General features: G+C 34.2%; 1 protein-coding gene across 1 annotated transcript in view; it reads left to right on the forward strand.

The window, feature by feature from the left end:
* SGCD (sarcoglycan delta) overlaps positions 1–23,467 on the forward strand; it is a 1,334,163-nt gene that overhangs the window by 549,432 nt on the left and 761,264 nt on the right. The window contains exon 4 of the mRNA XM_031949414.1: positions 7,803–7,969. The gene's annotated coding sequence lies outside the window, so the exon portion shown is untranslated. The remainder of the gene's footprint in view (positions 1–7,802; positions 7,970–23,467) is intronic.

The raw sequence follows: 23,467 nt of genomic DNA on the forward strand, positions 1-23,467 counted from the left end.
TGGCCTCTGTTCCTTTCAATAATTTCCTGGTCTTCTTCCTTTTTCTGCTAAATATTCCTGAATTACAAATTTCAGATAGATGGGACCTTAGTGGTCATCTAATGCAATTTTTAATTGAACAAGAATCCTTTCCTATGAAATACTAGACAAATGGTTACCCAACCTCTACTGAAAGGTCTCCATTGAGGTAAAGCTCACTAACTCCTAGAGCCATTCATTCAATTTTGGGAAAGCTCCAATTTTTAGGAAATTTTCATTAAAATCAAAGATTATTTTTTTTTCACTTTCACCCATTTCTTGTACTTTTTTCCATTAGGATCAAGTTTAATAAGCCACATCCTTTTTTCATATCACAGCTTAAAGAAAAATATTTAAAGATGGCTTGTATTTTTTGTTTTATCTTTTTAAGATGTTTAATTTTTGTCCTTTGATTACATAACACAGAAATTTCTTATGTTTTTAAATTAAATATTATTTTTATTTCAATTAGCAAGTATTTATTTTGTTTTTCTTCTCTTTCTTCCATATCCTCCATCTTCCACTCTTCCCCCACAAAAAAAATCAAACTTTTTGTAACAAATAAGCATGGCAATAATCCCTTATCAACTATAAATATGTCTCTTGTACTTATTTTATCTGTCATCTCTGTTACAACAGGAGTAGGATTTTCATTTTTAACCCTCTAGAATCATGATGGATCAGAATTCTTAAGAGTTTTAAAGTTGTTTTGTCTTTTTTCAGTGTTCTTAGCATATAAATTGTTGTGGTGGCTTTGGTAGTCTAGACTTAGAATTGTCCCTCTGAAATCCATTGATAATTGTATTTGATTTTGAATTACAAGGTACAGAGATAAAGCTTCATAGTAAGTTAATATGACTACAAGGTTACAGATATGATAGAAATCAATTTAGTAAACATGCTAATATAAGAAATGTACAAGAATACATGTGCATTACTATTCTATTCCAAGAACTAATTTTGGCTCATTTGGAGAAATAAAGAAGCATATATTTGTAGTTAAAACTTTAAGTCAACAATTCACTTAGACCCCTGACCATTTCTTCATGGCCCAAAGATTTTAGGAGGTTCTGATGTCTTTTATTGAAGGGGACTGCATGTGTTAAATGGAAAGAATTGAATTCCAAACCCCTTGAATACTTGAATTTTGAGTGGGGGGGAAAAAAACTGAAATAAAGCTTTTAGTAGAATTGCTTGAAACTTAAGACCTCTACCCATGTATTTTCATTATTCTAGCTTTCTTTACATATCTAGCTTTCTGTAGGTTAAGAGACTAATCTAACCAGTATGTGTCAATGATCTGATATCGAAAGTCAATTTTTTTATAAGTTTTTAATCTTTCTTTACCTCACTTTAGTACTGGATTCCATTGATTAGTCCCATTCCTTAAATCTATTTAGACTGTCACATATCAAGTCAACATGTGAAAGAGATGCCCTTCCTCCTGCTCCCAACTTCACCACCATCCCAAATAGATACTAACTAGTCTGTTGCATTAGAATAAAATCCAGAATTCCTAATTCTAATAGGGCCCTCAAGCCTATTTCTCTTTCCCAAAAGTAGCAAGCAGTGCCTAAGTCCTCTACCCTGACTAGAGAACATAGCCTTATAAATTCTTTCTTGTGAGGTGGAGGATGTCTAAGATTTATCATCTTCTTTGCCATTGCATCCTAAGATACTCTGGACCTTTCCATTTGCAATGGGTCTGGAATCACTGGACACTGCTATTTGACACGTCAATGAATTCTAAAGAACCTTAGATCTTAACAAATAAGCCATAGATATACCATCAAGATATTTCCATCCACTATGCTGTTGAAATCTCATAAATGTATTATCTCTTCCAATTAAGGGGAGGACTCCTATAGAGTAGACCCTGCCAGACTTTTTTGCTTATATTTCTAGTCCTTCATACATTGTACAGCACATAGTAAGTATTTAATAAATTACTTTTTATACATTTATTTATTCTCCTTTTTCTGATAGACTATTCTTCTTTCTCTCTGATTATTTCTTCTTTGTCACTTTCATTGGCTCCTGTTTTTCCTTTCATATAATTAAAACTGGGAATTTGCCAAGACTTTCTTCTCAGCTATATTTCCTTATTTCTAGATAACCATTCCCTTGATGATCTCAACTATTTCCATTTTTTTTAAAGTATTCCCTCTATTCAAATGATTCCCAAACTTTTTTCTCTCTAGTTCTGACCTTTCTCTTAAGCTCTAAACTTCCAGTTTTAACTATTCACTTCATTAGTCCCACTAGTACCTCAAATTCTATGGATTCAAAACCAAACCTACATTCTTTATTGCTAAGCCTGGTATTCTTATAGTCTTTCCTAATATAAAGTACAGTGACATTTTTTCTTTTTATCATTAACTGCTTCTTATTAAAAAAGTTCTTTTTCTACTCATATTTGATATCAAGATATTCATCCAAAGCAGTGGCAATATTCTACATTATTTGAAAATTAATATAACTCCCTTCCTTTACACAAACACTCTACTTTTTTTTCTGTAATTAACTACACTTTATGAGAGAGATTTTAAAGCTGCAGTATATCTTATATTAGTATGTGAGAATTCTGATCCTGTGATCTTTTTAGTCACCCTAGCTTAAAAGTTGAAATCTTTAACTGCCCTTCTCTCCTCCCCCTGCCAATAAAATTAATAGTCATTTCTTTGGTTTTTTTCTTTATTAATATCACATATCTTTCCCATTCTTTTAATTTTTGCTGCCTGGAGCAGAAGGGAGAAAGTTGTTACTAATCATGGGGGGAAAAAGTGGTTGCCCTGGGGAAGGTGGCATTTGAGTTACAGCATGAATAAAATGTTTTTAGAGGAAGGATGAAGAAGGAGAAAATTCTAGACACAGGTAAGATCAAGAACAAAGGCAAAGAAACATAAGGACACAGTGTGTCATTTGGGAGAACAAGTCACTGTCTACTTTGGCTCAATGAATTCAAGAGATTTTAGACAGATGGAACAGATAGATTCTGGTAATTGATCAGATATGAAATGTGAATAGAGTGAGGAAAAAGCTGAATTCAAATCCTGCCTCAGATTCTATTTTAGTTTCTTCATCTATAAATTGAGTCGCTTATAATGTAACATTCTTTCAGATTTTAATCTATGATTTTAGTCTGATGATTGAGAGCTCAGGATACTATGAATGATAGTACTACAGATAGAAAGAGATGAGTTGAAAAAAAGAGGCAGGTTTAAGGAAAGAGATAATGGCCTCCAGTTTAAACATGTTGAGATTGAAATGATGTTAAGATTTTTTTAAGGTGACAAGAGATGTGGTCCAGGAGCTTAAAAAAGTTTAGGACTGGAGATTAGATTTGGAATCATCTACATAAGATGAGAGTTGAAATTGCAGAAATGAATGCCATTGTCAAAATAATACTTAGAAATAACAAAAGGAAGAAGGCCATGGACAAGACCTTTGAGCAAACACTATTAAAGATGTGGGAAGAATATAGACTATCCTATCAGGAGCCAGCATAGAGGTAAGAAGGAAATATTAGTGAAGTAGAAGAACAAGGACTCCAACTTTCTTAGTCTGAATAGTTTTTACAATCTTATTTCACATTACTCTTCTTAACATCCTCCCTTGCCTTTTTTTCTTCTGTCACCTTTCTTCCCTATGTTACCAGGTTAAAGTTACCATGTTAAAGTTAAATCATATTTTCTTTCTTTTTCTTTCTCTCTTTTTTTATTTCTCCCTCCCTTCCTTCTTTCCTTCCTTCTTTCTTTCCTTCCTTCCTTCCTTCTTCACTTTATTTCTCTTTCTTTCTTTCTTTCTTTCTTGACAAACTGCTAGGCATTTTCACAATTTAACAAAAAAGTAGAAGCCTGTATGATTTAATTTTAACCTAATAGTATCAATTTTGTTTTTTTTTAATTAACCTGAATTTTATTGCCATGTAATAGAATTTTTATTTTTATGGTTGTAATCAGTGTCTGTCTTAGTCATTTATATCTGGTTTTTTTTTTTTAAATTGGAATCATTTTATACTAGTTCTCTCATATCTATTTGAATTTTTAAAATTTACTATATCCTAAAGGTCCTTCCTGTTTTACTTCTCCTCTTTCCCCAGACTTATTCCAATTTGGCAGCACTGGCTATAAGGGAATGGAGAAAGGGGAAAGAGGAAGGAAAGTTCAGCTTGGCAAAGAAGTCTTAACTATAGTTACCATGAGATTGAGATCCATTAGATCCATTTTTTGTGCCTTACTTCAATTCAAAGTCTCTCATCAGTTATCTCTTTCCATTATCCTTGTTTCTGTCTTTGTCTCTCTCTATCCTGCTGTCTGCTGTGCTCTCCTTTCACCCAAAAGAGTTTTTTAAAAATATATCAAATAAACTAGCCATTAGAGGGGTGTGTTGTATATGCTGCTTCCAGACTTATTACTAATTGATGTCTCATGAAAAATGTCAATTTTTCACTAAGCCTTGAAGTCTAGCCTTGCAGGCTGACAGCTTCAGGATGAGCATTCTGTGAATTTCAGGCAATGGGTGAGTTAAGATTTATGTGTTTATCTGAGCAATATGCCCTTTCACGTTATGCTTTGTGTGTTAGTGTATAGTTCATTTTTTGGATAATAGATAATTCCATATTTTTAACTTTTGGGAGAATATATATCTCTGTGAAATAGCTATTGTGGTGGAAAAGATATTGTGATTCTCACAGGGTATGCATGAGAGCAATAATGAGTATTTGTGCACAAATGCACATATACATATACATACAAATGAAATAAGGAAATGAATCTGCCTGGTTCATATAGGTAGTAGGGGGATAGGGTATATAATCTGCCTGTTAAGCAAGCAGGAGACCTATATTAGTGTCAGCTCTTTTAGTTCCTGCTCGTGTTTTAGAAGACAGGAAATGAATTGAAAATATTCTTTCTGTTTCTTGTAGGATAGTTTATAGTTCCAACTATTTGTTCTCTCGCCCTGCTCTTGATTGCTATCCCTTTCATCATGGGTTTGAGTTTAATTTTAAAAAATGAAAATTTCTGAGTAAATAATAATCAATTTATTAATTAGGCTAACTAACAATCAGTAAATTGTTGGTCAATGATTTCTCTCAGTAACTGAAGACACTTAATGAAGAAACAATGCCTTAAGTACACTAGTTTTTGAAAGGGAATGCCCCTAAAAGGAGAAATCCATTTTTATTGGTGGACATTTAAATGAGGAAATATGCTAAAAGTTTTAAAACTCTTCTTGTTGAGAACATGGCTTGATCATGAGATTTGGCCACCTCCAGCAATTTGGACGAAGGGATTCATTTCTACCTGGACCACTCTGATTGGTTTTCTCCTTCACGAGATGGGTTACTCTAAACTCCATTGGAGGGATGTAAGGACATGAGCTTAATGCTTTAAGACTTAAATTCACCTAGATTAGATTCTTTTTAGTCTAAACAGAAATAAGATTTCTTTGTTGAGTAGAGTTCTACCCAAGATTGAAGAACATGTTCTTAGAGGATTTGGACAATCTGCCATGTCCTTCAGGGGCTGGTCCCTGAATGAAAAAAATTAAAAACCTGGATCCTAATTAATAATGGATTATTAATACCGTAGGCAATACTCTATTATCTCAGTACTATTGTAAATCAAATTCTATATCTCATACCCATTTGATTAATAGCCCTAAATGTGAGCTCTCAATACCAAAGAACTGGTTCCCTAGAGAGCAATAAAAAGCCTTGCATCTCTTACATTGATGTTGCAATGAATCGCACAGTGATGTTTTAGAGCTCCTAGATTCCTTTAGGAGGGTATACAAGAAGTAACGCTGTTGGTTTTGCTTATGTCAGAAAAAGGTATAAGGTGACTTTTGAATAGGTAGTTCCATGAGTGCAACAGGTCCTAATAAAGTCCAGTCACCTATTACATTATATTGGACATGAACAGAATCTTAGAGACCATTTAGCCCAATATGCATATATTACAGATGAAGCTTCAACCTTAAGGAAGAGAAGAACCTACTATGAGAAAGTTGGTTGTTTAATAGCATCACTAAGATTAGAACTCAGTTGTCCTATTTCTTAAATCTGTATTTTTTCCACTTCATTGTTGTTGCTTGCTCTCTTGATGTGTCCCAGTTTAGCAGAATAAAGAGTACTCATCTCATTTAGAACTAAAATTCTCAGTAGAAGTGATATTCTCTCTATTAACATTGCCTTTAGACATAATACTTCATTACTATCTGTCTCCATCATTGTAATAATTCCTAGTCAGTCTTCTTGCCTTTGCTCTCTACACTACTCAAACTATCCCTCTTACTGCTCCTTGACTAATTTTTCTTTTGTATATTCTATTTTTTGTTCCTCTGCCCAGAAAACTCATTTGATTATTGAGCAACATCCAAACTCATTAGCTGGCTATCTGAGGTTCCTCATAATGTGGTACCACTTTGTCTTTATAGTGTTATCTCATACAATTCTCTATAATCCTGCCAAATGGCATATTCTTTCAAGTCCCCCAGACTTTCCCTATGCTTCCCTTTCTCATACAGTTTCCTTACGTCTAGAATATACAATTTTTCCTCTCTTATTTGTTAACATTCCTAATCATCCTTTAAAACCCAACCAAATGCTATCTAATCCAAGAGATCTGTCATTCAGGTTAGTTAGGAATGGCCATTTTGTCCAACAACTTTACCAAGAGCTCCTTTTCTACTTTCCTAACTTTTAAAAAATAATATTTTAGAGTTATTCATGAGTGTGATCTTTCCCTCTTTTTGATTGTAAGGTCCTAACAGCAAGGACCCTATGTCATCAAAGCTATGTCCTTCTCAGCATGGAGCACAGCACTTTCTACAAGTTGCTTAATAGGAATTGATGAATTACATTGAATTTATTCACTTGATCATGGACCACTAGAGCAAGAGTATCCCATGTAATGTTCAGAGGTAAAGACAGGCATTTCTTTACACAGCAGGTAATAAATTTATGAAAGTCACTCCCCCAAGGGGGAGCATAAGCTGAAAACAAAAATAGTTTCAAAAAAGATTTAGCTAAATTTTGTATAATAGAAACCCCGTGGATTATTAGAAGGCAATAGAGTTTGGAAGTTAGCTTTCTAATCTTTGAGTGACCATTAGGAAAGGTACCCTTAGTTTCCCACAATGGAGCTCCATTTTTTCTTTGTTAAAGACAGAATCTGGGGCCACTTGGCCATTAAGATGCCTCTGAAAAACTACACTTCGTGTGTATGTGTGTGTGTGTATGTGTGTGTGTGTGTGTGTGTGTGTATGCACCTGTATATGTGTGTACATATACAGATACATACATACACAGAGTATCACACAGAGGAAAGAATAATGGACTAGGAGGAAGAAAACTTGTTCTTCCATTCCAGTTCTGACTCTAATTTTGAGACTTTGGGCTAGTCACTTAATTTCTCTGATCATCAGTTTTGTCTTTTTATAAGAAGGGGATAATAATATTTACAATGTATACCTCACATAGTTGTTTTGTGGAAAGTGATATATAAAATATACAGAGCTCTAGAACTAAGATCTATTATTAATACTGTGCTAGACATATTTGAAGTACTAAAATGATTTGTATTAATTGATCCATCACCAGTAGCATCTTTAGATCAGCTGTGAAGTGTTTAATTTTATTTCTGAATTATTTTTATGCCAATCAGCAGTTCATATGTTCTACTGGTTGTCTGGGAAACTGATGGTTCGGGATTTTAATATCCATTTTTCTTCCTTTTATCAATTTATGAATGGCGTCCTTTATGCTATGGCTTTTGAAGAACTGGACGAAGCTGTGCCATCCTCAGGGACATATCAAAAGGTGGACTGGAACCTCTGGGAAGATTTAAAGTTAACTGTTATTTGGTGGTGGCCTGAGGAAATAATATCAACCCTGATGTTGTCCTGAAACTCATGTCCAAAGTTCAAAACTATCGGAACTGCTAAGGTATGTACCCTTGCCTTTGTTTTCATTGGGATTTATTTTTTTGAATATTTAATCTTTCTGCCTGAAATCTATACTCATTTGGTGGATTGTAAACTCACTGTGCCCCTTGGGGCCAGAAATGCTCCTTTAGTTGTCTCTGGTCTCTCAATTGTTGTTGTTATTGGTGGCAGTGTTCTTGTTTTTGATGCTGTTTTTAAAATTGAGACTGTACATGCTGAAAGAAGGAAGGAAGGAAGAATCAAACTATGGAGCAGATGAGATCTGTGTGTATTTCTTAGTAGGCATTGCATAAGACAAAAAGTACCTTGGAAATAATAGGAGATAAAGACTTGGTTTCAATATAACCTGTTCTTATGACATTAGCAACTTCTCCTAAATCACCAATTTCTGAAGGTGTGATGTCCAGAGCTTGCAAAAATCAAATTAGTTATAACCACAGGTCAACTTGTCTTTTGTCTTGGGCCCTTCCTGGTTGCTGACTGAAATGAAATTTATGCTTTTTGTTGCTTTCAGGTAGTGCTGGCCTTTGCTAGTGAAGTGCTTGCATTATTATGGCACTTCTGAAATCCCCCAAATGTCAATACAGAAATGATTTAGCACAGATTATCGCATAACTCACAGAACCTCTGATTGAGAGCTGAGCATGGTGGTACAGAGTAGGGAGAATAGGTCAGAAAAAATCTTCAACCAACTTGCGTTCCTTTTTAATGTTGACATTATTTCTAGGGAAGAGAAGCAATATTTCTTTTTCTGCTAAAAAAAAAAAAGGAAATCAAGTATTAATACTGAAACTCAGTTTCAGATTATATTTTCTTAGCTGAAAAAAATTAGGAAGGAATATTTCCAGGTTCCATTTTCTTTACTTCAATATTGCAAAGGATTATTTGATAATCATTCATGTAGTAATGAGTTTCTTGACCTTGTCTAACCTTGTACTTAGATGTCAAATACATGTAGATCATGAATGTCTTATGAATAGACACCCTCGAGTTTGATGGAATGTTCTAGTGTTTGCATGCCTTTAGCACTGGCTTTCGGATGCACTTCCCAACAACATAATGAGACATTATCAAGTAATTTATGGAAACCTATTATATTTCATACTTGAAAAGCAATTAATTTTACTAACTCAAAATGTAAAATTGCTATATGGTTGCCTGATCGGATACTCACTTTGGACTTGAAATGAAGACTGGAAAAGACTTTCTTCCTCCTTTTTCTCTCCCCTTAAAACTTAGAGGACACAATTGATTCTGCCTATGATTTTTTCCATATGTATAGATTGATAAATGGACAAATATGAATATAGGCATTGCTTTGATTGTGTAGCTTTAAGGGAGTACTGATCTTTAAATGTGGCCATGCTCATACTGAGCAAAATATTATAAATACAAATTCCAGAAAGAACATTTTGCAGAACTCTGCTATTGAAACACATATAATCTTAAGATCTCAACTTTTTCTACTCTAAATCTCCATTTCCTCAGGATAGAGGAACAGCTTCTTTAGATTTCTTCAAAGACAGGCAGAAGTGAAGAATGTTCACCCTTTATGAATCTAGGATGCTCAGTATCACTGTTGTTATTTGATATTACTTCATAGATTTTTAGATTGAGCAATATGATGAGAAAAACAAATTAAAAGAAAAAAGCATGGACAAAAAGAATGCAACTTATCTCTGTTTACACTTCTAAAACAATTTTTACAGAAATAAATGAAGTTGTAATTAGAGAAATATTCAAAATTCTTCCTAATATAAGAAAATTAAAATATCCTTAAATTAATCTATATATTGAAAGCTTTAAAAACAAAACTGAAAAAAAAGAAAGGGGATCAGTCAAAAAAAGTTAAAACCCAAAATTTAAAAGTAAATGAATACATTATTTTAATATTCAACAAACTTTTCAACAGCAGTACTGGGGAAGGAATTTTTAATCCAAAATTTCAGAGGAAACTCTATAGTATTTTGGATGCATATGGGATTATACCATTTTCCAAAAGAACTGTCAGATGTATAAAAGGTCTATACATAAAGGACAAACCATTTACAATTAGAGGAAACTATGAGATTATCTTTTGCAATAATGAATAAGGGGGAAATTAACAAAGTTATAATAGAGAATTATATAATATGCAAATTCATATATATATATATATGTAAATGTATATTTTAAAAGTGTCCAAATGGATTTTTAGCTAAGAATGCAAATTAACAAAAGTGAACTCCCATCTGACACTCATGAAGTTGTTAAAGACAGAGATGAAACATGTCGACAGACCTGTGAGGGAGAGAGGAGAAATAAGCATTCCTTAAATGCTCACATTATAATAACCAATGTGATAAGTACTTTGCAGATATCTCATTTTATCTTCAAAAACCAAAATAGAAAACAAAACAAAACAAAACCCCACTTAAGCCAAAAAAAGGGAGAGAGAAGTGCTATCATTATTCCCATTTTTATAGCTGAAGAAACAGAGACAGAAAGATTCAATGATTTGCCCAGGTCATATTTGAACTCAGGACTGCACATCTACTTTGCCATTTAGCTGCCGAGAACACTTAGCAAGGTTATTTATCAGTAGTAGAATTGTGAATTGAGGATGTTGTTTTAGAAAACAATATTCAGATGCAATGGCCCACTATTAATATCATATCTATACAAATCTCTCTATCTTTCTAATCTCTCTATGAATTTCTCTTTGTCCCTGTCACACTATATAGTGAGTGAGTGTGCATGTATGTGTGTGTGTGTGTGTGTGTGTATACACCAACTTACATCATTCTTATGCACATACACAATTTTTCCTCCCATGGCAGCAACCAATTGTATTACATAAACCTGGACACAAATTATATGCTCAGAAGGTGAGAAATAGCTGAATAAATTATGGTATATGAATGGAACATAATATTACTACATTGTAGAGAATGACAAATATAAAGAGTACTACGAAATATGGGAAGACTTAATATGAAGTGATGAAGAGGGCGGAAAGCAGAACCAAAAGAACAATGTGTTCAATGTTTTATGTTGTTCAGTCATTTTTCAGTCATATCCAACTCTTTGTGATCCAAATTGTTTTTTTTTTCCCTTGGCAGAGATGACTACAAGTAAATAAATGAAGAAAACAAAAATAACAAGATAATTCCAGTTATTGATGTTGGAAATCCCTGGTTAAAATTTAAACCCATAGGCTTCAATCTGTTCATGACTGATTATCAAAACTGAATAATTGCATGTAAAATCACAAACTTTTTTTTCTTTTTTGTTTGTTTCTCAACTATTTGAGATCGTGTTACTCATGTGGCTATCATCATTAATTATTTATTTTAGTTTTATTTGTACTATTCAATTTAATTGTTTAAACATTTGTGAAGCTTCTATTATGTGCTAAGTACTGCATTGGGTTTTGGGATAGCAAAAAGAAATAAATTCTTACCCTCAAAGAACTTTCAGTGTACTAGAAGGATATAGTAAGACAGGAGAAAAAATGTATGTACAAAGTCATTTAAGTAATTTCAAGGGGAGGCAGTGATCATGGAGAGGAAAGGAAGGAAGGAGAGAAGGAAAAGGAAGATGATGAGGAGGAAAGGAGACATAGAGGGAAGAAGGGAGAAAGACAAGGAGGGAGGGAAAGTAGAAAGAAAAGACTCGTAATTTGAAAGATTAAAAAGGGCTATATCATAACTGACATCTGAGCTCTGTTTTGAAATAAGCTAAGAAATTTAAGAGGTAGAGGTGAAGAAAGAAAGTACAGGAATTAGGAATGAGGTAGGGGAGCTGTTGTTGTCTACTCTTTATATTCACAATACATTCTGTACTCAACTATCAAAATGATTTTTGTAAAGCATATTTTGGATCATGTCACTTTCCTACTCAACAAATTTTAGTACCTCACTACTGATTCATTTTTATAAAATCTTCAGCCTGGAATTCAAGGTACTATACTGATATGGCATCTGTTGGGTTTTCCCCTTTTTGTTGTTTTGTTTGTTTGTTTGTTTGTTTGTGTTGTTTTGTTTTGTTTTATTTTATTTCATTATATTCTTCTATATACATTTGTCATTCCAGTAAAACTGGCTTACTGTCCCCAGAACTCAATTCAGTTTAAAACAAGGAAGGACAGATTAGAAGAATATGTATGAATAATTCCTGATTCCTCTTTATTGTCTCATGTCCATTTATAGCTGTCATGTTCAGAACTCAGTTGATTTGTTTGGGAAAGTAGAGTTCACACCATTCCCCAGTGTGCTAGAAACAGAGTAAGATGTAATTGGCGAATAATTAACAAAATAAATAAATACAATAAAACATAAATAGCTTTACATTTTAGAACTATACATGTAACCTGCAGGGTTTTTTATATGTAGATTAGTGACATGCTGTTACCCCACTCCAAGTCCTTTCTATTTGAATTTGAAACCACTGTTCTTCTCTATAATGTATCATGAATTTCTGAGGCATAGGTAAAAATCAAGCCCAATATATCCAAACCATGGATTTTGTTAATCTCTTCATCCTTAGAACAGGATTTCAGATTCAATAAGATCAAACAGGCATTTTTTAAGTGCCTACAATGTTACAGGTACTGACTAGGTCCTGCAAATAGAAGGATAAAACAAAACAGACTGTACCCTCAAGGACCTTGAATGCTATTGGAGGAAAAAAACATAGGCACATCTAAGTCAATAGAAAGTATATACGAAGTAACTTCATGAGGGATGACATATGACTAATCAGAATGGCAGTTTATTAAAAAATATAATGGGATTCCAGAGGGCAGAATTTAAGGGTAGGAAAGAGTGGAATAGGAACATTGAAAGGATGGGGCTGTCATGACTCTAAATAACAGGGATTCTGAGTGATGCCTTAGGGCAATAGATTGTCATGCCTTTCACAGTTACAAAAGAAATGTTGATTTGTTTATAAATTTCTTCCAAAGGGATGAAAAATATGTATGTATGAGGGTTATGTGGAATATATGTGTGACAGAAGAGCAGATGTCCAATTTCCATTTTGGTCTGATGGCCAAAATAGCAGTCTGTATATATTTTTTTCTCAACAGTATTTTATTTTTCCAAATACTTGTAATGATAATTTTCAATATTCATTTTTGTAAGATGTTGTGTTCCAAATTTTTCTCTCCCTCTCTTACATCCCTAAGATAGCAAGCATTCTAATATAGGTGTATATTATTTTTAAACATATTTCCACATTTTTGTGTTGTGCAAGATAAATTAGACCAAAAAGGGGGGAAAAAACATGAGAAAGAAAAACCAAACATACAAAAATGGTGAAAACATGATTTGATCCACATTAACTCTCCTTGGTTATGTCTCTGGATGTGAAAAACAATTGTTTTTTTTTTTCTTTTTTGTTACTTGTGTTTGTTTTTCTTTTTAAAATTTATTAGCTAATCATTTATTTTATAGCTTTTTTGAAAAAAATATCTATTTTATTTTAAAAAGATTTAAAAAAGAAAAGGAAAGGAAAGGAAAATAAAATAAAACAGAACAGAACATTGTCATGTGCCCAATAGAATATCAGGGAGGATTCAAAATATATAACAATCAATTACCAGTTCAAGAAAGAATATATAATAGTAGAGGAAATGTTATTCATGAGTGTTCATCTTTTCTATACTTCCTTGTAGGTTTCTCTTTTGTTCTTTGCTATGCATATGTTTTTTTCCCTTTTCATTCTCCCCACCTCACCCAAACAAGCAATGGTTAAACATGAGTATATTTATGTAAGCCTATATACATATACACATACACACACACATAACACATATATCTTTCCAATTACAGCTAACTCTTTGCTTTAATTCTGTTCCTTAACTTGCCTTGCTTTTACTGAACCTCCTCCCACTCATGGATCCCTCCCTTGTCTTCTGCCCCTATCCTTTACTTGCCCCTCCACCCATGCTGATTTCTTTATAGATTTTGGAGGGCTATATGTTTCATAGTATATATGTAGTGTCGCCTATTTAAATCCATTCCTGATGTGAAAAGGTTTTTAAAACTATGAACCCTCCTCATCCCTCTAATGCCCGTGTGCCTATTTTTCCGCTTATATAACATAATTACTATTTTTACTTTAACAATGCCCCAATTTTTGTTTTGAGTTATCCAATTGCTGATATGGATCTTAAACATAGAGTATAAATTTCCATGTTAAAAAAAAAAAACAATTTGTCCATATTAAGTTCCTTGAAATTGACCTTTGATATTGGCTTTTATATGTAAAATTTTGACATATAAGTCAAAAGTTAAGGTTTGGTTGAAAGATCTGAAAATCTGAAAGTTAATTGAATTCCCTTTTTTTTTTATTTTATCAATTTTTAATGAAAAAAAATTTCTGGGAATAATTTCTGATTCCTCTCCTATAGAAGATTTGATTAAATCTTATTTCAACAAACTGGACCAGAATAAAATACCTGAACTATCAGAATCACTAAACATAAATGCATCAATGAGACTTTATCATAATAAAAATGTTTAAATGACACAGGAATGTTTACAGTCTGATCGTGATTTTGTCTGTCAGTAGTTCCTCCATCCTATTCTACCTGAAAGCCACAAATACATTGAACAGCTCAGATAGAAGGAAGAGAGGCACTATGAATCTGCAGAACAATATATGCAGGGATCAAATGATCACATGCCTGAGAAAAAAAATCTAACAAAGAAATTTTTCCCTACTCTATTTTTTTTCTACCATTATAAAGATAGTAAAAAGTGAAACATTAATCTTGAAATTTTGATTCTACAGAAATAAAGATAATATAGATACTTAATATTTAGAAATAAATATAAGGAGAATGGGGAAAAGGATAAAGCCAAGTTGTTCAATTTTGTTAATTTTTTTTTCAGGATTTAAATTTTGGGGGTTAATTATTATTTTATTTATTTCATTCTTCTTTTCCTCCTCCTTTTCCCCCCTCCTCCTTCTCCTCTTCTTTCCCTTCCTCCTTCTTCAAGTAATTTGTTGCTTTGGTCAAGTTTTATTCTTGTCCCAAATGTTAATTATTTTACTATTTTTTCATAGCTCTCATTTCTTTTTCCATTTTTCATTTGTTGTTCTCATATGGTTTTAAAAATTATTTTAGCTCTTTTAAAAATCTCTTTATCTTATCCAAAAATTCTAGTTGAAATTGTTCTCTACCTACCTTTCTTTGAGTCTTTCCTCATCATTGTTTTAGAGTCATTTCTGTTCTGCATTGGTGTCTTGAGCTTCTTTCTTACTAAAATGCTTAAATGTGTTGAGATTCCTTTTATTATTTTATTAGTTGGCAAATTCTACCAGCCTATTTTTTGAAGTTGGCACATCTTAAATTTGTGCTGAACTTTTTGTCTGTGGGTCATTTTTCTGCTTTCTTGGAAAAATTTACTATTATGTGATTCTAAAACCTCAGACACATCTCAAACTAGGAACTTATGAGTTTAAATGCTGCTCAAATAATGTTATCCCATGTAAAACCTGCTAATTCTTCTCTTTGTCTGATCTCTATAAATTCCTAAGCTAGATTTGGATTTGAGCAAGATGGTCTTTGACTTGTGCCTGTTTGGGAGTTTCAATAGATTGTCACTGAATTTAGCTACAGTAAGCCTTCTGAGAAACTCTACAGTTTTGGAATGACCAAACTGCAGACTCCTCTTTGATCTGAGATTCCTGCTTAATCATCCAAAATCTACCTTTAATCTAGACTGAAAGTTAGAAATGAGTCCCTCCTTGTTTCTTTTTTTTTTTTAATTTAATAGCCTTTTATTTACAGGATATATACATGGGTAACTTTACAGCATTAACAATTGCCAAAACTCTTGTTCCAATTTTTCACCTCTTACCCACCCACCCCCTCCCCTAAATGGCAGGATGACCAGTAGATGTTAAATATATTAAAATATAAATTAGATACACAATAAGTATACATGACCAAAACGTTATTTTGCTGTACAAAAAGAATCAGACTCTGAAATATTTTACAATTAGCTTGTAGGAAATCAAAAATGCAGGTGTGCTAAATATAGGGATTAGGAATTCAATGTAATGGTTTTAGTCATCTCCCAGAGTTCTTTTCTGGGCATAGCTAGTTCAGTTCATTACTGCTCCATTAGAAATGATTTGGTTGATCTTGTTGCTGAGGATGGCCTGGTCCATCAGAACTGGTCATCATATAGTATTGTTGTTGAAGTATATAATGATCTCCTGGTCCTACTCATTTCACTCAGCATCAGTTCATGTAAGTCTCTCAGGCCTTTCTGAAATCATCCTGTTGGTCATTTCTTACAGAACAGTAATATTCCATAATATTCATATACCACAATTTATTCAGCCATTCTCCAACTGATGGACATCCATTCAGTTTCCAGTTTTAACCACTATGAAAAGGGCTGCCACAAACATTCGTGCACTACAGGTCCCTTTCCTTCTTTATAATCTCTTTGGGATATAATCCCAGTAGTAACACTGTGGATCAAAGGTATGCACAGTTTGATAACTTTTTGAGCATAGTTCAAACTACTGTCAAAATGGTTGGATTCGTTCACAACTCCACCAACAATGCATCAGTGTCCCAGTTTTCCCGCATCCCCTCCAACAATCATCATTATTTTCCTGTCATCTTAGCCAATCTGACAGGTGTGTGAGTGAGTCATCTTAGAGCTGTCTTAATTTGCATTTCTCTGATTGATAATGACTTGGAGCATCTTTTCATATGACTAGAAATAGTTTCAATTTCTTCATCTGAGAATTGTCTGATTCATATCCTTTGACCATTTTCAATTGGAGAATGAGCTTGATTTTTATATAAATTAGAGTTAATTCTCTATATATTTTGGAAATGAGGCCTTTATCAGAACCTTTGACTGTAAAAATATTTTCCCAGTTTATTGCTTCCTTCTAATCTTGTCTACATTAGTTTTGTTTGTACAAAAACTTTTCAGTTTGAGTATAATCAGAAATTTTCTATTTTGTGATCAGTAATGATCTCTAGTTCTTCTTTGGTCATAAAGACCTTCCCCTTCCACAGGTCTGAGAGGTAAACTATCCTGTGTTCCTCTAATTTATTAATAATTTCATTCTTTATGCCTAGGTCATGAACCCATTTTGACCTTATCTTGGTGTACGGTGTTAATTATGGATCAATGCCTAGTTTCTGCCATATTAGTTTCCAATTTTCCCAGCAATTTTTATCAAACAGTAAGTTCTTATCCCAAAAGCTGGGATCTTTGGGTTTGTCAAAGACTAGGTTGCTATATTTGTTGACTGTTTTATCCCTTGAACCTAATCTATTCCACTGATCAACTAATCTATTCCTTAGCCAGTACCAAATACTTTTGGTAACTGCTGCTCTATAATATAATTTTAGATCTGGTACAGCTAAGCCACCTTCATTTGATTTTTTTTTCATTAAATCCCTTGAAATTCTTGACCTTTTGTTTGTTATTTTTTCTAGGTCATTAAAATAGTTTTTTGGGAGAATGATTGGTAGAGTGCTAAACAAATAGATTAGTTTAGGTAGTATTGTCATCTTTATTATATTTGCCTGCCCTATCCAAGAGCATTTAATATTTTTCCAATTTGTTAGATTAGACTTAATTTGTGTGAAAAGTGGTTTGTAATTTTGCTCATAAAGTTTCTGATTTTCCCTTGGCAGATAGATTCCTAAGTATTTTATACTATCAGTAGTTACTTTAAATGGAATTTCTCTTTGTAACTCTGACTGTTGGATTTTGTTAGTGACATATAAGAATGCTGATGACTTATGTGGGTTTATTTTATAACCAGCAACTTTGCTAAAGTTGTGGATTATTTCTAACAACTTTTTAGCAGAATCTCTGGGGTTCTCTAAGTATACCATCATGTCATCGGCAAAAAGTGATAATTTGGTTTCATCATTGCCTATTCTTATTCCTTTAATCTCTTTCTCAGCTCTTATTGCTATAGCTAGCGTTTCTAATACAATATTAAATAGTAACGGTGATAGTGGGCAACCTTGTTTCACTCAGATCTTATTGGGAATGGTTTGCAGTTTGTCTCCATTACATATGATGCTTACTGATGGTTTTAAATAGATGCTGCTGATTATTTTAAGGAAAAGTCCATTTATTCCTATACTCTCAAGTGTTTTTAATAGGAATGGATGTTGGATTTTATCAAATGCTTTTTCTGCATCTATTGATTGAGATGATCATATGGTTTTTGTTAATTTGGTTATTAACATGGCCAATTATATTGATACTTTTCCTAATATTGAACCAGCCCTGCATTCCTGGTATAAATCCTACTTGATCACAGTGTATTATCTTGGAGATGATTTTCTGTAGTCTTTTTGCTAATATCTTATTTAAGATTTTAGCATCAATATTCATTAGGGAGATTGGTCTATAATTTTCTTTCTCTGTTTTCAGCCTACCTGGTTTAGGTATCAGTACCATGTCTGTGTCATAGAAGGAATTTGGTAGGACTCCTTCATTCCCATTTTATCAAATAATTTATATAGCATTGGGGCCAATTGTTCTTTAAATGTTTGGTAAAATTCACATGTAAATCCATCTGGTCCTGGGGATTTTTTCTTAGGAAGTTGTTTAATTGCCTGTTCTATTTCTTTTTCTGAAATGGGACTATTCAAGCAATTTACTTCCTCCTCTGTTAGTCTGTGAAGTCTATATTTTTGGAGGTAGTCATCCATTTCCCTTAGGTTATCAAATTTATTGGCATAAAGTTGAGCAAAATAACTCCTTATTATTTCTCTAATTTCCTCTTCATTGGTGGAAGTTCTCCCTTTTCATTTTTAAGACTACTAATTTCATTTTCCTCTCTCCTTTTTCTAATCAGATTTACCAAAGGCTTATCTATTTTATTGGCTTTTTCATAGAACCAACTCTTAGTTTTATTAATTAGTTCAATAGTTTTTTTACTTTCAATATTTTTAATTTCTCCTTTTAATTTTAGAATTTCCAATTTAGTATTTGATTGGGGGTTTTAATTTGGTCTTTTTTTAGTTTTTTTAGTTGCAAGCCTAATTCATTAATCTTTTCTTTCTCTGTTTTATTCAAGTAAGCCTCTAAGGATATAAAATTCCACCTTATTACCACTTTGGCTGCATCCCACAAATTTTGGTATGATGTCTCATCATTGTCATTATCTTGAGTGAAATTATTAATTGTATCTATAATTTGCTGCTTCACCCAATCATTCTTTAAGATGAGATTGTTTAGTTTCCAATTACTTTTGGTCTATTTCCCCTAATTTTTTGTTGAATGTAGTTTTTATTGCATCATGATCTGAAAGAAAGCATTTACTATTTCTGCTTTCTTGCATTTAATTTTGAGGTCTTTATGTCCTAATATATGGTCAATTTTTGAATAGGTTCCATGAACTGCTGAGAAGAAAGTATATTCCTTTCTATCTCCATTCAATTTTCTCCAAAGATCCAACATACCTAATTTTTCTAATATTCTATTTACTTCTTTAATTTCTTTCTTATTTGTTTTGTGGTTTGATTTGTCTAATTCTGAGGTGCAAGGTTGAGATCTCCTACTATTACAGTTTTGTTGTCTATTTCTTCTTGCAACTCTCTTAACTTCCTTTAGGAAGTTGGATGCCATACCACTTGGTGCATATATGTTTTAATATTGATATTGCTTCGTTGTTTATGCTACCCTTTACCAGGATGTAGTTTCCTTCCTTATCTCTTTTAATTAGATCAATTTTTACTTTTGCTTGATCTGAGATAAGGATGGCTACCCTACTTTTGACTTCACCTGAAGCATAATAGATTTTGCTCCAGGCTTTTACCTTTACTCTATATGTATCTCCCTGCTTTAAATGTGTTTCTTTAACAACATATTGTAGGGTTCTGACTTTTGATCCAGTGTGCTATCTGCCTCCTCTTTAGGGGGAATTCATCCCATTCACATTTACGGTTAGAATTACTAAATCTGTATTTCCTACCATCCTAATAACCCCAGATTGTGCTTTACTTATTCTTGCCTCTCCCAACCCTCTTTCCCCTTTTAAACTTATGTACCCCTCTTGTAACACGATGCTTACTCTATAATCCCTCCCTCCCCCCCTTTGAGTCTTTTCCCCTTCCTTCCCTTATTTCTCTTTTTCTTTTCCCTTTTCCTTTCCCCATTTTAATGAGGCGAGAGAAATTTTCTCTAAAACAAATGTTAATTATTTTTCTTTGAGCCAACTCTGATGAGAGTAAGATTCACACAATGTTCCTCCCCCTCTCTAAATTCCCTCAGATATGATAAGTTTCCTTTGCCTCTTTGTGGGATGTGGTTTCCCTCTTTTTATCCCTCCTTCCCACCTTATTCTGCCATCATCCCTTTTCCATATCTACTTCCCTTTTTTATGTTATATCAGTACAATCAAATTATACATGTATTCTTTTGTATATCCACAACAGAAATACAATTCTCAAAAGTTATTTTTACCTTTTCTGCATCTCTTGAGTTCTATAGTTGGAGATCAAATTTTTTTTTTTAGTTCTGGTTTTTTCTTCAGAAACAAATGGAATTCATTTGTTTCATTAAATGTCCATCTTCTTCCCTGGAAGAAAATGCTCAGCTTAGCTGGGTAGTTTATTCTTGGCTGCATCCCAAGTTCTTGTGCCTTTTGGAATATCATATTCCAGGCCCTTCTTTCCTTTAATGTAGAGGCAGCCAGATCTTGGGTGATCCTTATTGTGGCACCTCGGTATTTAAATGTTTTTTTTTTTTCTGCTTGTAAATTTTTTTCCTTCATCTGATAGTTCTGAAATTTGGCCACAATATTCCTTGGGGTTTTTATTTTAGGGTTTCTTTCAGAAGGTGTTCGATGAATTCTTTCAATGCCTATTTTACCTTCTGATTCTATTACATCTGGGCAGTTCTCTTTGATGATTTCTTGTAAAATAGTATCTAGGCTCTTTTTTTCATCATAGTTTTCGGAAAGTCCAATAATCCTCAGATTATCTCTCCTAGATCTATTTTCCAATCAATTTTTTGGTTTTGTTTGACTGATTCTTGCTGTCTCAATGAATCATTAGTTTCTATTTGTTCAGTTCTAATTTTTAAAGAATTATTTTCTTCATTAGCTTTTTTTACTTCTTTCTGTATATGTCAATTGAGTTTTTAAATGTATTGTTTTGGTCTGTGGAATTTTTTCCATTTCACTAATTTTTTTTTTAGTGAATTATTTTCTTTTCCAATTCACAGATCCTACTTTCTTGTGTGTTCTTTGTCTTTTCCAATTCACAGATCCTACTTTCTAGTGAATTCTTTATTTTTTCCAATTCACAATTCTTACTTTCCTGAGATTTTTTTACTTTTTCCAATTCGTATTTCAGGAAGTTGTTGCTCTCTTGTAAGGCTTCTCTTTCCTTTCCCCATTTATCTTCTAACTCTCTTTTGAGACTTTTAATGGTCTCTTCTATGAGAGCATCATGTAAAGGAGGACAGTCTGATGCATTTTTGCTGTTTGAGGTCTCTTCAGGTTTGCTGACCTGCTCTTTTTCTGCATAGAAGCTGTCGATCGTTCTTTTCATCTTTTTATTCATGTTTTAAAGCCTTTAGGGTAGGTCTCCTAGGCAAGGGGGTTACCAGCTTCCTCTGCAGAGCAGGGAAAGATGTAAACCGATTTCCGGCTCCGAGGTATGGGAGTGCTCTGAGTGAGAGTTTTCCCTTCCCCCAACAGGAAGTGGATTCAGCACTGGCCGAGCTATCAAACTGCTTAGTAGGGCTGAGTGGGTTAGCGATTGCCCTCGGCTAGAGACTAAGGGGTGAAAGTGTCACTGCCCCAGGCCGGAGCCTCTTGTGGGACTGTGAGTATTAGCAGCTGACCGCAGACCGCAGACCGCCCGAACTCTGCCCCAGTGTCTCTGCCCAATGCAAATCGGCCCTGGAAAAGCTCTATGGCCCCAAGCCGAGCTCCCCACTGCGCAGATTGGAGGCTAACCCGGGCTGCGTCCTCCTGCCGTGCAGGATCACAACTGCCCCAAGGAAAAGCCCCGTACTGCGGGTTGGGGCTGCGTGCTTGTGCTGAGATCTGTGCTTTCACTTTCGGTTTGAGGCTCTCCTCAGAACCTAATTTCTCTCCCAGTCTGCGCTGATCTCCCCCCTGGCCCCGGAACCAACCTTTTTTGGTGAGACTGCAGATTTTCTTTGGCCGGTGAGTTGTTCTACTTCTTATCTTTACGAATTGTAGCAGTCAAGACTATTTTTGAGGCTCGATATAATATTGATAAAGAGGGTAAGAGAAGAGCTTAGAAAGTCGCGTGTGTCTTCTCCGCCATCTTGGCTCCACGCCCCGCCCCCCTCCTTTGTTTCTAAAGTCAGTTCCTCACAGCTACTTTGCTTCTGAACTTGATCCTTGCTCAGTATACAGCTAGGGACCATAAAAACAATCTTTCTTCTCTCTCTCTCTCTCTCTCTCTCTCTCTCTCTCTCTCTCTCATATCATTAATCTGTCCTGAATCTCTGACCTAGAACTTAGTAGTGAAGACAGAGTTGTCAGTTAATATCTATCTCACACTGTAGTTTAGGAACCTCCTGAAACTTTTTTTCATCCAGCTTCCTATCCTAGTACAGATTTAGTCCTCTTTCAGATCTTAGGAGCTGGTATGCTCTACACTGGACTCCATCTCAGTGATCAAAGACTTTTATAGACATCTCCCATTGAGTACCTGGGCTAAAAATGCTTCTCTGTGACTTTTTTCCTTGGATTTCCCTATCAGGATGTATTTTAGAGTATTTTCTAAATTATGGTAGAAGAAATGTAGTGGAAAAGCTGGGCTACACTTCTTCATACTATTGTGCCATCTTTACTCCAGTAACCTACCATAACCTCTTAATCACCCATTCTAAAATAGCTAAATATTTTCTCAATCTTCATCCTTCCTGACATCTCTCTATCTTTTCCTCTCTAGGCTTCTGTGCCATTACTATATCCTGGTTCTTAATTTATCTGATTAATTCTTCTCAGTCCCCTTTTGTTATCCAGTTCATGTTTGCTAAAGGTAGATATCCCAAAGGCCTCTGTCTTGAGCTCTTCTCTGCTCCTCCTGTGCTGGACTATCCTAGCACACTATTCTAGGCTGCCAGGACCATACATACCAGTCTTCAGGACATACTCGGATAAACTTTGGAGATGAGCCAATTGGGAGGTGCAAACAGTCTGTCTTTATTCAGTCATCCTCTCAGTGAGGGTAACAGGAAGTAAGAGTGAGTTCTTCTCAGAGCTGTCTATGCTTCCTCTCTTCTGGTATTATCTTGTGTCCACCCACTCAGCACTGTCATAGGTGGAGCCAGAGGAAGAAGGCATATGGAGTTGAGTTGTACCCCAGGAAGAGATCTACTAAGAACACACCACTCGCCATCTCAAGGAACCTATTAGAAGTTTCTATAACTCCTAAAAGATATAACCTCCTGCCTCAGAGGCCAACCCTCTTTTTACTTCTCTGGGTCCCACCCTGCTCAAGCTGATGTGGCATACAGGCTACATG

This window comes from Sarcophilus harrisii, chromosome 2 (genome assembly GCF_902635505.1).
Source record: "Sarcophilus harrisii chromosome 2, mSarHar1.11, whole genome shotgun sequence".
Taxonomy (NCBI): domain Eukaryota; kingdom Metazoa; phylum Chordata; class Mammalia; order Dasyuromorphia; family Dasyuridae; genus Sarcophilus; species Sarcophilus harrisii.